Source organism: Spermophilus citellus, assembly GCF_964194105.1.
Source record: "Spermophilus citellus genome assembly, contig: SCAFFOLD_131, whole genome shotgun sequence".
Lineage (NCBI taxonomy): Eukaryota > Metazoa > Chordata > Mammalia > Rodentia > Sciuridae > Spermophilus > Spermophilus citellus.
The window spans coordinates 11,629-23,977 of NW_027672905.1; the positions used below are offsets into that span (position 1 = coordinate 11,629).

General features: G+C 62.1%; 1 long non-coding RNA gene across 1 annotated transcript; it reads right to left on the reverse strand.

Moving 5' to 3' along the window:
• Window positions 1-4,450: 4,450 nt before the first annotated feature.
• On the reverse strand, window positions 4,451-7,074 carry LOC308640392. The gene is made up of 3 exons (XR_014020256.1): window positions 6,378-7,074; window positions 5,919-6,197; window positions 4,451-5,135 (listed from the first exon to the last, which is right to left on the reverse strand). It is a non-coding gene; the product is annotated as an uncharacterized lncRNA (long non-coding RNA).
• Window positions 7,075-12,349: the final 5,275 nt, after the last annotated feature.

Consider the following 12,349-nt stretch of genomic DNA (forward strand, 5'->3'; position numbering starts at 1 on the left):
GGAGAGGAGGGGAGGGGAGAGAGAGCAGGAGAGGAGGGGAGAGGGAGAGGGAGAGAGAGCAGGAGAGGAGGGGAGAGGGAGAGAGAGTGGGAGAGGAGGGGAGAGGGAGAGAGCAGGAGAGGAGGGGAGAGGGAGAGAGCAGGAGAGGAGGGGAGAGGGAGAGAGCAGGAGAGGAGGGGAGAGGGAGAGAGAGCAGGAGAGGAGGGGAGAGGGAGAGAGAGCAGGAGAGGAGGGGAGAGGGAGAGGGAGAGAGAGCAGGAGAAGAGGGGAGAGGGAGAGAGAGCAGGAGAGGAGGGGAGAGGGAGAGAGAGCAGGAGAGGAGGGGAGAGGGAGAGAGAGTGGGAGAGGAGGGGAGAGGGAGAGAGACCAGGAGAGGAGGGGAGAGGGAGAGAGCAGGAGAGGAGGGGAGAGGGAGAGAGCAGGAGAGGAGGGGAGAGGGAGAGAGCAGGAGAGGAGGGGAGAGGGAGAGAGAGCAGGAGAGGAGGGGAGAGGGAGAGAGAGTGGGAGAGGAGGGGAGAGGGAGAGAGAGTGGGAGAGGAGGGGAGAGGGAGAGAGCGTGGGAGAGGAGGGGAGAGGGAGAGAGCAGGAGAGGAGGGGAGAGGGAGAGAGCAGGAGAGGAGGGGAAGGGAGAGGGAGAGAGCAGGAGAGGAGGGGAGAGGGAGAGAGAGCAGGAGAGGAGGGTAGAGGGAGATAGAGTAGGAGAGGGGGGGTGGGAGAGAGTAGGAGAGGAGGGGAGAGGGAGACAGAGTAGGAGAGGAGGGGAGAGGGAGAGAGAGCAGGAGAGGAGGGGAGGGGAGAGGGAGAGAGAGCAGGAGAGGAGGGGAGGGGAGAGGGAGAGCCAGAGAAGAAAAAGGAAGGGGGAAGGAAGGGGAGGAGGAGAGGGGCAGGGACTTGGGGAGGGGAGGAGAGGAGAGGAGAGGGGAGAAGGAAGGAGGGGAGGGGAGGGGAGGAGGGGAGGGAAGGGGAGGAGGGGAGGGAAGGGAGGAGGGGAGGGAAGGGAGGAGGGAGGAGGGGAGGGAAGGGGAGGAGGGGAGGGAAGGGGAGGAGGGAGGAGGGGAGAGAAGGGGAGGAGGGGAGGGAAAGGGAGGAGGGGAGGGGAGGAGAGGAGAGGAGAGGGGAGGAGGAGAGGGGAGGGGAGGGGAGGGAGAAAGAGAGGGGAAGGGAAGAGGGGAGGGGAGGGGAGGGGAGACAGAAGACAAACTGAGGGAGGTGGAGGGGGAGAGCCAGCGAGAAGGGAGGAGGGCGGGACAGGAGTGGGATAGGGCTGGCCCTTGAGCCAGAGAGTGGAGGCCACCTGTGGGCCAGGGCAGAGCGGATGCCCAGTGCTGCTGACTCCAGGACATCTGGCAGGAGCCCTGTGCAGGTGCCTTGCACCTGGGAGCAGCCCTCTGCTCTCCTCCAGAGAAACCTCCCTGGCCAGCGCCAGGCCGTGCGTCCCTGAGGGGCTGAGGAGGGCACTGTGGTGGTGTGACCTTGGTTCCGCCCACTGGTTTGCCCTCTCTGTAGGCTCCTGGGTGCACCAGTTCCGGTCTGACTCCTGTCACCCCAGGGTTCCCAGCACAGACCTTGTGTGTGTGTGTGTGTGTGTGTGTGTGTGTGTGTGTGTGTGTATACGCGCGCGCCTGGTGACTGGTGACTGCTCGTCCTCGAGTTAACGCCCTCTGACAGCCCTGTGGGGTCATGGCCCTGGGAGTTTGGGGTCCGCGGCTGGCTCTGAGCCTGTGCCTGCTGCATGGGGGAACACAGGCTCCTACAGGAGGCCCTGAGAGCTGATGGTGGTGTCCAGCCCCCTCTCCCAGCCCCCGCCCTGTGCTCCCACAGGACCCATGAGTGGCCAGGGCACCTGCCACCGGGACACTCAGGCTGGAGTTTCTGCATCTGGAGTTGGGGAGCCGCTGCCAGCGGGTGGTTGGTGCCCTCCTGGCCTGGCGGGTGGCATGTCTCCCTGGTGGCTGCTGGGTACCAGCGGCCACTCCCATCCCTGCCTTCTTTCCTTCTGAGCCAGTCGTCTTTTCTTGGTGGCAGGAGGGAGTTGGCACATCCTGGGTGCTGCTGATCCTTTGTGCTTAATCTGTCACAGACACTTCCTCGCCACGGCGTCACTTGTCTGGGGATGTTTTTCAGCCTCTAGAAGTCCTTAAGATGCACCAGCTGAGTGCCAGTCAGCACCCTTCGCCCTCCGGGGTCGGGCATGCAGCAGGCACCCCCCAGGCTGCCAGCTGACCCTGAATGGTGTCCCCTCTGCGCCAGGAGACCCAGTGCCCATGGGAGCCTCTGGGCTCAGCTGCAACTTGGCAAACCCCGGCCAGCCGGGTGCTCCTGGCCACCCCTTCCCCTTCCTTTGTCCTCTGTCCCCGGCACCCGCTGGTCACCTGAGGAGGGGTCAGCAGAGACGCCTGGCTGGCGACCCGGTCCCCCATTCTCATCTGCCCATCCCAATACCTAGTCAGCCAGAAAGGACCCCTGGGTCCTCAGGTCCAGGGCCAGCTCAGCCTGCTGGTTGGCAGCTGCAGGCTGGCCCCTCCAGAGCTCAGCAGCTTCCTGGTCCCTTGGATGCCGTAGCCCACCCAGACCCGGAGACTGTGAGCGGCAGAAGCAGGCGCTGGCCGCCTCCCTGCCCAGGTGGGTGTGCAGCCCCCCTCGCTGGATGGGGTGGCCAGGCAGGCTCAGGACAGAGTGTCCACTGGGAGGCCACGCAGCGGGGCGGGGGTGGGCAGGTGGGTCTGCAGACTGGGGAACGAGGTGCTGGATGACATGTCATGTGGGGTTAGGTGGCCAACAGCTTCGGGGTGTCTTCTCTCCCGTGTGGCCACTCCAGCGTCCTCAGTCTGCTGCTGCGGGGCATCCACAACCCACTGCAGAAGGGCCCAGGCAGAGGCTCCCTCTGCACACACAGGCTGCTCCCCAGACCTGGACTGGCCAGGCCCACAGGCTGGGGGCAGCAGATTTTTCCAAACTCCCTGGGTGGTCCCAAGGGGGCCAGGTGAGCACCACGGCCCTAAGGCTGCTGAGCTGGCCCAGTGCTGGGGGCTGTGTGGGGTCCGGCGGGCCCAGCCTGGTGCCTGCTGAGCACCTGGGAGGGGAGGGCTCCTCCCCAAGGTTCTCCTCTGGGGGCTCCTGGCACCCCCACACCCACCTTCCGGGACATTGCCCCGCGCTGGGGACATTGAAGCTGCCTAAAACAATGTGGTGTTTCGTGGTCTACAGCAGCCTCCACGGGCCTCTGGGGGCTCTGTGCGGGTCACCGAGGTTCTCATAATGGCCTTGCCAGATGGCCAGCCAGGGAAACAGGCCACGCAGAGGGCAGGGCTGCAGCTGGTGCTCTGGCCCTGCCCACCAGTGCTGAGGGACAGTGCCCACGTCCCCCAGATTCGGGCCAGAAGCTGGGTGCTTGCTCTGGTGAGTCTTCCTTCCTGGGGTCCCGATACTTCAGGGGCGTCATTCACACTCTTTCTTTTCTCCCTCTGCCCCTCGACACCCTCCGCCTGAGCCCTGGGAGGGGCTGCGGAATGATCCCTCCGCTAAGCGCCCACGGCGCTGCCTGCTTGTTTTAGTTAAAAGCCAGGGACAAAGTATTCTTGCGGGTCAGCGACAATGTTGCATTCTGCACACAAACCCGGCTGCCGCTGTTGCTGCAAATTCCAAGGGGAATTCAGTAGTCTTTCCCTGGTTCTAGTATAAACTTCTAAGTTTTTGGTAAGTTTGGAATGTTATTTTTTCCTCCCAGCAAGTCCCTGTGCCCCTGGTTAAGGCGGTATCGTTTCAAGGCACAGCACCAAGGAAGGGTCTGGCCTGCTGGGGATTTTCGGTGTAGATGGGTGCGGGATGTGTCACGCTGTGGGCTTCCGTTGGGCAGGGAGGGGTCGACCGACCATCTTCATGGTGGGCCCAGCTCAGGAGGTGGCTTCACACTGCTGTGACAGCCTCCCGCACAAACAGGCCATGGCTGCAGGCTGCAAGCCACATGGTGAACCGTGGGCATCTGTGTGGCTGGCAGCTCAGGACCATGAAGCTGGGTGCGGCCATGCTGGCTGCTGACATGCCTCTCGGAGTGGGGCTCTCCGAAATGCCCACACGCACGGGCAGCCACATTGCTGAGGCATAGAGATGCCGATATTCTGTTTCAAACAGTGGGTGCCAGACTCCTCCATGCAGCAGCAGCGAGACACGCTCCCCTGGGCACCGTGGGGGGACCGACTCACTGTCAGCAGCTCCGTGGGTTCCAAGTTGCTCAGTTTCAGCAGAGCTGCTGTGTGCGTGGTTGGATTGGCTCCTGCCTGGGAGGGACGATGCCAGGCTCCTCTTCCTGTCACCACCCTCAGAACACCTGGTCTTGCAGCGTCTGCCCCAGACTCAGCCCCTTCTTGCATCCACTTGTCCCTCTTCCCTCCCCTCGTCCTTCCTCCTCTGGCTCTGGGTGGGAGGGTCTGCCGGTGTGCCTATTGCCAGAGTCTTGCTTTGCTCCCAGAGCTGCCTTTCAGACGAAATGAAATTGTGGTATTTGGAACCAACCCCTGGAGCTGGTCCTGGGGAGCCTTTTCAGAGTTCTGGAAAGTCCCGGGTTTCTGAATGTCACAGGGAGAGGAGAGAAGGCTGCAGCCAGAGGTGGCTTTGTGTCCATGGGGCAGTAGACCAGGGCGGGGTGGCCATGTGGAGCCGGGCATCTGCGCCCACCAGGGCCTTCCTGCAGTTCCAGGGAGAGCCAAGGGGCGGTGGCAGAATTCAGAGGGAGGAGCAACCAGGCTGTTGATCCCCTGGCAACTCATCACGCAGCTTGGGTGAGGAGGGCCCCTCCGGCTGGGCCTCAGTTTCCCCACCTGTGCAGGGAAAGTGTTGGCACAGAGGTCTCTGTGCCCCTCTGCTTCCCCAGCCTGGACCCTGCTGTCTCCCTCTCGCCATCTCTTTGGCCACCAGCCGTGCAATGAGTGATACTCATGTGCCCGGGGTCCAGCTGCCGAGGGGGCTGTGCAGCGTGGAGGGAGTGACTGCCCTCTCTGTTCCTTGGCATTGGGGCTGTAGTCTACCTCATAGCTGTCACTGCTTGCCCAGGGGGTTGGGGCTGTCCACTGAGTTGACATCCCAGCTCCGGGGCTGTACGCCCTGCTCTTGGCACTTGCTCTCTCCAGAGGCTGCATCTGTAGGATGCGGGCGTGTGTTCATGTTCCAACACAGGCTCCTGGCAGGAGGCTCTTCCTTCTCTGGGCCTCTTTCTTTTCTGTTGGTCTAAGGCACCTGCCCCTGCATTGGGGACGGGAAGCATTTGGGGTGGTGGCCAGCTCCCAGAGAGCTAGAAATGAGCTGCCCGGGACAGCAGAGCCAGTGTTGGCCCTGCCTGCGGGCGCAGGGCTTCCACCCACACCACAGGGCGGAGCTCGGAGCCAGAGGGTCCCCAGGGGAGGGTCTCTGCTTCTAAAGGGAAAGTCCAAATGACGCCTCTCGAGAGGGTCGAATGAAGTACCCACAGCTCAAGAGGATTATTAGAAAGCTGATCACTTGTCAGGAAAAAGCAGCAACATTCAGGGGTGGACAGCGAGTCCAGTGTGAAGGAGGAGGGGTTCGGGAAGAAGCCAGGCCAGTGGCCGCGTCCAGCGCCGAGGGTCAGTGCCCTCCCTGATGCCCAGGGTGTGTGGGCAGCCAGGGAAGCCCAACTCCGTTCACATAACTCAGCGAAGCTGAGCGTGAGGGGAAGGCTTGGTAGCACCCCCAGCAGATGGACATGACCTTCGGAAAGGCAGATATTTAACACAGAGCCACAAAGATCTCAAGTGACGCCTTCCCTGCAGGGCTGACCCAAGGGCAGGTGACAGTGCTGGCAAGCGGGAAGGCGGGTTTCCAAAATGACTCAAGTTGGAAGAGAGAAAAAAATGGACAAACACAGCGCCCCCCGGAGCAGGGCCTGGTCGGGTCCCCACACTCACGGCCACAGAGGAGCAGAGAGAGTCCAGCCAGATTCCAGGAGAAAGGCCCATCCACACGTAAGCAGGGAACCGAGAACCACGATGGATGAACCCAAACGGGTGCAGACGAGGAGAGCCAGCCCCGGGCACAACACACTGCTGAGGACACACGGGCAGGGGCCTTGGGCGTGGCCAGCTCAGGGGCTCACGAGGTCGGAAAGAGGACCCCACGGCTGCGCTGAGCAAGGGACGCCCACCAGGGGACACCCACCAGGGGACTCCAGGCCTCAGGGTCGAGTTCTATAAAACATTAAAGAAAAAATAGCATCAGCCTCACTGAGTTCTCAGAAAACAGAGGAGGGGTAAAAAAGCATTTAAACGTATTCTGAGGCCCGGACACTCCTAATACTAAACCTGACAAAGACAGACGGACAGACATCCTCATGAACACAGATGTGAAAGGCTCCCTACGTCGCCCACCTGTGGTCCCAGCGGCTCACAGGCTGAGGGGGGGTCACAGGTTTGAGGCCAGTTTCAGCAACTTAGTGAAATAAAAAGGGCTGGGGATGTGGCTCAGAGGTACAGCTCCCTGGGTTCAATCCCCAGACTGTAAAAAAAACAAAATAAAATAGATTAGGTTAGCTTTGAAAAAAAACAAAACAAATATTTAAGAAAGAAATTAAAAACGTAGTCCAGGAATACATAAGAAGAATAACGTGCCAGGGTCGGGGGAGAGTCACCCCAGGAATGCAAGGTGAGTTCCATATTCAAGACCCATCGATTCAAGTCTTCACATTGGCATGAGGAAGGGGGAGAGAGGCCCACAGCTGAGAGCACCTGACGCCTGTTCAGCTAAACAGGAAAACTCTCACAGACCAGCAACAGGGGATTGCCCAAACTGGAAAAGCAGTGAGGGGCCTTCGTGGGAACCCACAGCTCACTCAGTGCCAGGTCCAGGGCTGTGCAGCCTGCCGTCAGGAGGGACGGAGGCCTGTCCTTGCCTCTGGCATCTCACCTCACCCTGCAGGGCCCAGCCAGCGTCCCAGGGCACACAGACACAGAAGCCACACGTGCTGGAGGAGAGGACCTAGGACCTTCCCATGGGGAACCCCAAAACTCATTCTGCAGAACTCTTCCAGACATGAGAATCCCATCTCAGAAGGTCACCGGACACAGGTCAGTGTCAACAGTCAGGGCGTCTCCACGTGCTAGTGGCCAAGATGGGACAAGCAAAATTTAGAATTTATTGCAGTGGTGTCTGCCACAGTCTGGCTGGGCACAATTCAGGAGCCACTTGTCAAGCAGAAATGAACTTTATTTTTAGAACACACACACACACACACACACACACACACACACACACACGGCACCACCACACAGCTCTTCAGGAATTCCCTCAGAGCCCAACTGCCACCACTGGCTTCCCACCAGCCTCTCAACCCCCCACTCCTCCTGCTCTTGAGGTCGATTGGCTGGGTCGAGTGGGTGGAGCCAAAAGAGTCCCCCAATGAGCAGATCCGTGGTCTGAAAGGGCGGGGAAACAGCCCAATGAGTGTCACCCAAGAGGAGCCAATCAGCTGACAGCTGGAAATTTGCTGGGGCTGCTGTGAGCCAATCAGCTGGAAGTTTGCTGGGGCCGCTTTGGCTGTGGCTCTCAACAGGTGTCAACATATAGAATACTTAGGAATGGATCTGAGTGTGTTATCACCTGTGCTCAGACCTAGGACATGCAGCTGAGTGACGGACAGATGGAAAGTGGGAGGTCACCCAGTCACGGGTGCCAGGTCCAGATGGTTGCTTGGAACCTCAAAGAAACCCCCGAGTCACTTTGTAGGAGTTGACTCAATCCCAACAGTGCAGGGGCCCAGAGAGCCACAGCTGGAGACAGAGAGGTGGAGGAGGCCCGTGGTCCAGGGGCCCGAGCGTGGCCTGGCCCCTCGTGGATCAGTGTGCAGAGTGAGCCCTGCCAGGAGCCACGCACGGGCACTGTCCTCCCGGGGAGGGGCCCATACACCCTCACTGCAGTGCCTGCCAGGGGTGGCCCCAGGCCTCCATCTGGGGCCGCCTCGGGCAGTGGGGCCGGGAGAGCAGCGGACTGCGGCCCTTTCTCCCACTCACTGGGGCCAGCACTGCCCTCAGCGGCCACTTCCTTGTGGCTGCCTGCAAAATAAAATGCCGGGGACTGTGTTCTCATGCCAACACCAAAGCAGTGACAGAGGAGGGGAGGAAGGGACGGACTTGCCTTCATTAAAATGGTCAGTGTTGGGCGCAGTGTCCCACGCCTGTACTCTCACAGCTCAGGAGGCTGAGTCAGGAGGATTGCAAGTCCAAGGACAGCCTCAGCCATTTGGTGAGGCCCTGGGCAACTTAGCAGGACCCTGTCTCGAAATGGGCTGGGATGTGGGTCCGTGGTGAAGCAGCCCTGGGTTAAATCCCTGGAACCAAGAAATAAACCATGAAGGAGGACACAGGAGAAGGGAGGGACTGCCGGTGTCAGCAGGCCGGGACCGGCAGCTGAAAGCACAGGGCAGGGTGTCCCCTCCCCCAGACAGCTGGGCTCACAGACACTCCCCAGGGCAGGGGATGCAGAGCAGCCGGCCGCTGGTGGGACCGGGAAGGCCCGCACGTCCTCTGGAGACCAAGACCAGCCTCCGCCTGCCCGGGCAGCAGCTCTCCCCCAGGAGGCGCGCCCACGAGAGGCCAAGCACAGTCCTTTGAGAGAGCACTTGGAGCGGCTTTGCTGAGGACAGGTCAACTAGAGGGCGGCTGGGAGCCCTCCGAGGGCACTGGCTGGGCAGAGATGGCCCCCACAGAGGGCAGCTGGTGGGGAGGGCACACCTTGGAAGCCCTGAGGCAGCATCGGGTAGAGGAGGTGGGCTCTGCCCTGTCCAGTAACTCTTCTCACGGAGCCCAGGAGGAGCAGAGCTGACCCGTGGTGAGGAAGCGGAGGGCTTGTGGGTGGGCACTGACCACAGCTGCTGCAGAGGACTTTCTGGAGCCTGGATGGGGTGGCCGTGATGGTGGCGCCTTCCTGGGGGGGCGGCACGGGGCTCCTCCGACTCCAGTGTGCGTGCACCCTGCGTAAGGCTGACTTCCAGAGTCATGGAATGAGGCCATCTGCACGTCCCTGGTGTCTTGCCGTTGGGTTGGTCATGCAGGGACCCTTGAGGGCGGGCTTCATGCCAGTCCTGGCCCAGCGAGCAGACCCCAGAGCCAGGGTCAGCTGCGGCTGTGCGCCTGCTCCCGATTTGGGCTTGCAGAGCTGTGGCTCTCATCTCCAGGCAGATTTGGTGACCAGACAGGCGGCTGCATCCCCAAGAAGTCCCCGGGGTTCCTCCCCGCCTCTCACATTCATGGTCCAGGTGGTGAAGAGGGCACCCAGACCACCTGGCCCTCCATCTTCGGCAAGACCCAGTCTTTTCATTTGTCTAGACTGGGCTTTTTAGTTTGGTACCAGGGATTGGATCCAGGGTGCCTAACCATTGGGCTACATCTCCAGCCCATTTTAGTTTTTGCTTTGAGAGGAAGTCTCACTAAACTACTGAGGCTGGCCTCCAACCTGAGATCCTCCTGCCTCAGACTCTCGGGTCTCTGGGCTCACAGGCGTGCACCCCCAGGCCTGGCTGGAGGAGGAAGTCTTGACTGGGTCCTGGGTGAGATGTGCCCATTACTGGGTGGACCACCCACAGTCACACCTTGACTGAAAGACGACAGGAGGAGGGTCTGGAGGTGGCCCCAGTCAGGAGGACAGAGAAGCCCTGGCGGCCCTCCCCTTGAGGAACGTACCTCCAGGCTGCACTGTGTGGGTGTGGCCCAGGGCCAGCCTGACCCCCTTGAAGGCAGGGAAGTGGCACCGATGCCTGAGATCAGCACCCGCAGGCTCATCCTGGGCTGCAGAGCTGACCCATGGTGACCCCTGGCCTGGTGACTGTGCTCACACCTACCAGCCACTGGGGAGCGTGACGGTGACACAGGGTGCAGCTGGCCATCTTCTGCTGGGCCCCTCGAGGGGCCCAGCAGTCCTGGTGGCAGAGATGCAGGGGCAGGACGGCCCAGCCAGCAGGAACCCCGCGGCCTGCCGCAGGAGCCTCCAGTTCTGCCGTCCTCCGGCTCTCGGTCTTGCTAAGATCATCTGCCCCACCTCTTCACCTCAGGCCCCGGAGGAGACGGGGGACTTCCCTGGACGGGGAGCTGGCGGCCGGGCAGTGCGGGCCTCAGAGCCTGGGAGGCAGAGGGCCTGGGAGGCAGAGGGGCACTGAGGCTGAAGGAGGGCCCCTCGGGCTTGCGGAGACATCTTGGAACGCCTGGCCCTGGCCAGGGGACCGGCCGGCTGGGGGCCTCCCGGGAACAGGGCCTCAGAGCCTGGGGAGGTGTCTGGCCAGGGAGCCCCTCCCCCACGGGCTCTTGTCATGAGAGGAGGCCCAGGGGCCGAGGCACAAAGCCGCCTCTGTCCTAGAGATAAGTCCCAGCGGCTGCCTCTGTTGTGTGGCCAGAGAGCAAAAATAGACCCAGAAGGGGCCAGTGGGGCAGGCCAGCCTGCTGCCTGCCCATGGCCTTGAGCGGACATGCAGGTGTGGGTCACCAGCCCGGCTGGGCCCCTACCCCCCAAGCTGGGCTCCCCCTCAGGGGAGGCAGAAGGACCCGTCTGCTTGTCCATCCTCCCTGGAGTCCCGGGTGTGGCCACAGCCAGGGCTAGACCCTGAGGCTGCTGGCGAAGGCCCAGCTCCAGAGCCCCGAGCACCCTCTTGGAGCCCTCCCTGCTCTTGCCAGGGCTGGTCACCCACCAGGCTTCCGAGGGCACCCAGGGTCCCAGGCCACGCAGATGGTGGGCCACAACACCCGGAGCAGGGAGTGTGCTGCCGTCTCCGGGGCCAACCTGGGACATGCTGGCCACTTGGCCTAGGTCTGTCCACTCCTAGAATATCACACCCTCAGTGAGGAACTCCCTCTGGACACCTGAAGGCAGAGTCCACTTGCCCAACACTGCAGGACCGCTTCCCTGGGCACAGGGCCGCCTTGGAGGTAGAGGTGAATGGTCCAGGGGATGAGTCTCCAGAGAGCCCTGGCCCTGCCTGGAGGCCCAGAGAGAGGCCAAGCGCTCTGACCGCAGTGTGCCATGGCAGCCCCACGAGAGTCAGGCCTGGGACAGCAGAGCTGGTCCTCCTGACGCAGGAGGGCAGCGGGGTCAAGGGCGTACCGACCGGGGCCCAGACACGGTGGAAGCCAGGGCTGTGCTCAGCCGCCCGCCCAGATGGGCTTTGGGGAAGCAGGGGCCCAATACGGGTGGCCACACACATGCTGGGCCTCCCCAGATCCCCAGGCCCTGCCTCAAGCCTTGGGACACCAGTGTGGAGCCAGGTGAGGGCCCCCAGGTCCCCAAGGGGGTGCAGCATGGCCTCTGCCTCCACCTGGCAGGGCGGGGGCCTGGACGGGGGTCAGCGGGAGCCCCCAGCTGGGCTGCGCTACCCGACGGCTTTCCCCGCGGCCCGCCGGATGTGTGTGTGCCCCCCTTCTCCCTGGCACAGCTCGGAGGTGGATGTAAAGAAAATTATGATCTCTTAAAATAGATTCATGGGGAGGTGAGGGAGGGAGGGAGAGGCCAGGTGGGCCCTGGGCGCTCACGGCGGCTGGCCGTACCTCTGTGCCAGCCCCAGGGTGCCCTTACGGGTGCCCCACCTGTTCTAGGCTCCTCAGACCAAGGGCTGCGTGGCCGGCCGGCCTTTGCGGTGGTCCGTGAGTGTGGAGGCGTGAGCTGGAGAGGTGTGTGGCAAGGGACAGGGACTCCTTGCCCATGGCCCGCTGACCAGCCAGTCCCCGCGGCAGGAGTGGAGGTGGCTGGCAGGAGGTGCGCTGGGGGCCTGGGCGGCACCAGAGTGCCTGCCAAGAGTTAGCCAACCCCAGCCCGACCCAGCCTCGCGGCTCCTCCAACACACGCCCAGAGACCCAGGGAACCTCCGCGCAGCCAGACCCTGACTTAAACTTTGTGCTTCACAACATCATTCAGGGGCTGGCGGCAGGCTGGACGCGTCGGGGTGGCCCCTGTGGAGGGTGCTGTGGCAGGGTGGGTTTTCCTGCCTGGAGGTGGCCCTGCCTTTTGTGGTCTCTGAGCCGTGACCTCAGCTGGAGATGCTGCAGGGCCTGGTGAGAGCCCCTCACCCCCTGCAAGATGGCTCTTCCGCCCAGAGTGGTGGCGTCCTGTCTGGCACTTGTGCCTCCAGGAGGCAGCTGGCCAGCCAGACCAGTCCCGAGGGTGGCTTCTGAGTGGTCAGAGATTTTTCCTGTGCAAATGGCAGATGTCTCTCTCAAAACTTGAAATAGGACAGTTGATTGCTCCATAGAATTGGAAAATGTAAGGGGCAGACGATGAGCTTCAGGCACAGCTGGATCCAGGAGGTTTAGACTGTACAATCTCAAAGGTCACGCGAATCTCTCTCTCTCTCCTCTGCTTTCCT